The sequence below is a fragment of the Camelus ferus genome, chromosome 6, assembly GCF_009834535.1.
Source record: "Camelus ferus isolate YT-003-E chromosome 6, BCGSAC_Cfer_1.0, whole genome shotgun sequence".
Taxonomy (NCBI): Eukaryota; Metazoa; Chordata; class Mammalia; order Artiodactyla; family Camelidae; genus Camelus; species Camelus ferus.
Window position 1 is genome coordinate 67,071,258 of NC_045701.1, and position 5,426 is coordinate 67,076,683.

Genomic DNA, 5,426 nt, shown 5'->3' on the forward strand with positions numbered 1-5,426 from the left:
TTTACATGTATAATCTCATTTCTTTCACGCAATTATGCTACTATTCCCATTGGATGGATAAGAAAACTGAATGAAACACAGGAAACTCTCCCAAGGTTGCATGGCCTTAAGTGTGGCATAGCTAGGATTTGAACCAAGCGTGTCCGACTCCAGAGCTCCAGCTATTAACTACCCTGTAGTTAGTTGCTGCTCTACAAAGTGTTATATTGAGTAGTTACAACCATCAGGAGCAGGACAGTGTATATTAAGTTGACAAGCCTTGACTATGTAAATGGTGGTACATGGGCCGCCTTTTGTATTTAGCCCAAGGCAAAAAACGGTCCCTAACACTAGACTCCCTAGTGGCAGAAAAGACAGCTGAGACCAGCAGTTATTCATTCTCCTTGCTGATGGGCCAGCATGTATCCAAACTACCCACCTGGCATTCCTCATCCCGTCCCCCGAACTGGGGAAGAGTCACAATTATAGGTAGAGATCGACAGGAAACACGAAGTTAATGATGGGTTATTTATTTAATCAGAGGCTCCAACACTGCAGGATCCAATCACTGCTGAGGGACCCAGAAGCCAGCAACACAGGTTATATTCACATAGCTCCTCAAAGGCTTCCAACAGGGACTGTAAGAAGGTGCTAGAAATATCCAGGGGCACCCAGGTGGTTGCCTATAGCTCACCCACTGGAAAAGGGAAAAAGGAAAAAGCTGTTACGGCTGCCACATTCTCCCCAACCCCTGCCGTATCCTTTCTGCCCTCTTCCTCCAAAATGGCTTCACATGACCTCAACTCAAAACAACCCTGCAGCCCACATAGCAGAAGCAAACGTGCAAAACTCTCCTACTCTCAGGCCTCCAGCCCAGACAGTTTGTGAGATGGCAAACTGCCATCTGAAGGATGGAGATGAGGTGAGAGGTGGCCTGCAGAGTCAGTTCAAACTGACAGGGTCTTCTTTTGGTCTTCGTGCCGTGAGGAAGGACTCAGAGTGACTGTTCCCAACACAGAGCAGGAGAGGGGTCTTGCCTCACCGAGCGAGTTGAGGCAGGGCTGGACAGGTGAGGACAGTAAGATTGTTGCCATTCTTCCAAGAGAAAGGTTGAAAACCAGAACTAGGTGAGGACAACCTTATGGGACCTTGTAGAACAAGTGACCAGGCGGTCTGCTTGCCTGGTGATGTGTGTGTTGGAACTCTAGTCACTGTGACCCAAAGTTAAATGATCCCAAAGAATAAAGCTGCCTAGAGGTTTGGTTGATGTTTGAGGTGGTGGGACTGAATTTTTCGTGCATTTATCCAGAGACTTCCGAGAGTTGGTAGCAAAATCAGAACTGTTCACCTTCCCAAACCTTCGGCTCGCTTCTCCTCCTCTCTCCCTCAAACAGGGACTGTCATTTAATTACACGTTTGGTTTGCAGATGTCACTGTGGAGCTATACCTGGAACACCCATCCTGAATCTGAACTCGTTTGTCATCTCCTGCTTGGACTTTGGTCTTAGACTCTTTGGGGGGGGGGGTGGAATTAGACTTTTCTTGTAATTATTTTGAAAGCCTCACATGTATATTATAGAAATACTAGGGGGAAAAAAAAGACAAATTCCAATCCGTAGTCCTACTACTCAAGACAAATATTGTTATCCTTTGGGATGTATCTTTTGGTTCTTTTTGGTATAAATGTCCACATGCACATGCCTTTTTTCTTTTTTTACAAAAACTGGATCACATTGTACATACTCTTTAATAACTTACTTTTCAAACTGTGTGTTTATGTGGTAGAATATGTAATGCAGACACAGGTACAAAGCTCCAGAAGTACAAAAAGCTCTGTAGTGAGAAGTCAATCTCCTTCCCACCCTGTCTGCCAGCATCTAGTTTCCTTCCAATCACTTGTATACCCTTCCAGAGACAGTGATGCATTTTCAAGTGTATGTATGTATTTTGTCACAAATGGTAACATATTGGACACACTTTTTTTGCACCTTGTGCTGCTTCACTTACTGTATCATGAACGTAATATTTTTGTGTGTGTCTCCCAAATTTTTTCAACAGCATCATGGACCCTCCTTTGCTAATCAGCCTCCTAATAGTGATTATTTCATTTGTTCCCAATCTTTATTGTCAATAATGTTGCAACAGATGTTCTTGTAGCTCAATTTTGCACATATCTATGACTATTTCCTTAGGATAAAATCCAAGAAGGAAATTGTTTGGCTATCTTAAAGAATTTTCGTAATGTGGTGTCAACTGCCCTCCAGAAAGTTTGTACCAGAGCACTCTCCTATTTGCAGGCCTGAGAGTGCCCTGTTCCCTGCCCCTTACTAATCATGGGTATTACCTCTTATCAAATCTTTACCAATTTGATAAGAAAATTATAGTATATCAATGTTATATGGACTCACACTTCTTTATTTGTGAATAACATCTTCATATGCTTATTGACCATTTGTACTTCTCTGTGATTTTTCTATTTATTTGATATTGATATGTTTATTATCAGTATGTAATTTTGTTAAGAATGTTATTTTTGTCAAGAAACATTGCAAATATGCTTTCCAAGTGCTTTGCTTTCAAATTTTGTTCACGGTGCTTTTTGACATACATAAATTCTTAATTCTGCAATTAATTTGTTCCTCTGTTGCCAGCTCCTTCTGCCTATGGTTCACCCTCTCATTTTTATCAGCGTGACCCTTCTAACACACCATCTGACTTTGTATCTCCACAGCCTAAGAATCTTTAGTGGCTCCTCACCACTTTTAGGAGAAAGGCCAAATTCAGCATAACACGCAAGGTCTTTAATGTGACTTCTCCCACTGACTCTTCAAGGCTCACCTCCCAGTCTTCTCCCCAAGGCACCCTGCATTCCACTGTGGTACCATTTCTTGTGATGCCCTGACCCCATTCTTCTAGGTGTCTGGGCCTTTCCATGCTGTTCCCTCTGCCTCGCTGGCTGTGCCTCCTCCCACCAACTCACTCTTTGCCTTGCTAACTCCTATAGGACTTGACCAAGGCATCACTGCTTGAAAGTTTTCCTTGATCCCTTAGTCTGCACTCTTAAGACCACATGAGCCTACCTCTGCCTAGCATTTGCTACAAATGGGAATTGGAGCTTCCAATCTGTGTTGGTCTGGCCCACTACCTGGCTGTTCCTCAAGGAAGGTACTGTGGTTTATTCATCTTCGCAGCTAGAATGCCCAGCATGAGGCCTGGCACATGGTAAGTGCTCAATAAATGTTGACATTGAACCTGAAATGAAGGATGGATTTGGTGGCAAATGTTACTTGACGTAAGTGCAGGGCCGAACTGGATCTGTGCTTCTGAGAACTGAGGAAATCCTAGGAGACTTGGGTTAGGAGAGAAGCTATGTGCTTCAGTGCTGTGCTTTCCAAAACAGCAGAATCGCTTGAAGCAGCTTTTTAAAAATACATAGTCTCTGGCTCTGCCTTAAACCCACTGAATCAGACTTATGAGGATAATGCTCAAGATACTATTCGTTTCTTATCGTCCTGAAGTGGTTCTGCTGAGCAGCCAGGTTAAGGAGCCCCTTCGGAGGGAGACCAGCAGACAATCAGAACACCCAGCCCACTGTTTTGTCAAACCATGTGATCTTTTGCGTGGATCAATGGCGCTGTGTCTGAACACCAGCTTTGACATCTACCAGCTGTGTGACCTTGGGGCAGTTGCTTGACTTTTCTGATCCTCATTTTTCCTCACCTGTACATGGGATAATGCTAGATCCCTTAAAAGGGTGTTGGGAGGATTAAGAAATACCTGACTGCTAGCTCAGTCCCTGGCCCAGAGTAAGCATGGAATAAATATTCCTTCCCTTCCCCCACCCTCCTCAGCCTCAGTTTCCTCATTTATAGCGTGGCTACTGATACCTGTTTGTTTATCTTCCACGTTTCCGCACTGCGCTAGAAGAAAGGGAGCTCCCAGCAGGCCCCTGACTACTCTCTGATCAAATAGGACAAGTACTTGGGGGTCAGGAGAGCCGAGGAACCCTCATACTGCATCACGTGCCTTCTCCAAGCATGTCAGAGACTCCACAGCAACCGACTGGAATAAATTTTATGGTTTTTAGAACTGAGTGTCTTCTAGTCACGAGCAAAGATCAGGACGGTTTTCTTGCCACAGTTCCACGCAGAGGCCAGCGGCTTCTGGGCTGCAAGGAGAAGGCATCGTCAGGAAAGAGCGGAGCCGTGGCCCTCTCTCCTTCCAGTGCCCTGGAATCCTCATCACATGCCTCAGAGCAGGAAAGACAACACTGGCTGGGAGGCCAAAATAGCTGATCGTAGCTGCTTTGATTAAGATGCCCCTGCATCCCACTCCCAGTGCCTGCCCCCTCTCTCCCCACCAGCCCAGCGCAGGCAGCACAGACAGGGAAAATGCATTCAGTCCATCAGGCATGACAGAGTTCAAATTACCAAGTCAGCATGAAAAGTCCCATTATAAATGGACTGAAATTGGATTCTATTAAAAACCACACTCAGCGAGGCCCTTGGCTATTAATATTTGCTAAGACATGGAGGAGAGGGAGAAGGCAGAGGCCCCTGCAAAAGGTTGGGAATCTCAGCTGTTCTGTTGAATTGCTTTTCTGGAAGCAAGCCCACAACTGAAAGCCAGATTTGCCCTGTCTTCAACATCTCACAGAATATTAGGGCTGGAAAGAGTCTTAAAGCTCAATAGTTCAATCTCTCATCTGACAGATGAGGGATCAAGCGCAGAGAAGGTAAGTGACTTATTCAAGGTCACACAGCTAGTAAGTAACAAAGACAGAACTAGCACTCAACGTCAGTTTTCTAACAACACACTTAATATTCTGTCCAGTGAGCCAAAATACATTTCCAAAGCATCTTTCTTTCTTCCTTTCTTTCTTTCTTTTAACGTAATGCTGTAAAATTACTCTCTTCTAAAGAAAGAAGGAACTAGTACTTGCATATCATTCGTTCCCTCACTCAGTATGTATCATTCCAGTCGCTTCAGCAGAGGCGATTAACAAGGTATTGTCTCTGCTTGAGAAACTTCCAATCTATGGGGAGGAAGGAAAAGTAAACAGGCGACCTCCAATGTGTGTAACAGATGTTACAGAAACACCAAGGGCGCACGGAGAAGGGGCATCTACGGCAATCCTGGAGGATCAGGGAAGATTCTCCCGAAGGAGTACCAGATCGAGGAGCAGGTGTGCTGAGAGAGGAGTCAACTTCTCATAATCCGGTGTGTGATTTACACTGACAGCACATCTCCATGTGAAGTAGTCACATGTCAGTTGCTCAACAGTCCCACGTGGCTAGTGGCTACTCTGCTGGACAGTGACGTTCTAGAGTTTCAAGGACCATCCTGTGAGTACTAAGCCGTCACCAGATTGGCGCAGCTTTCCTGGTTATTTTAATCCTGCTGATTCATGAAGTTTCCGTGTCCCCAACCCCAGACCCTTCCCTGGC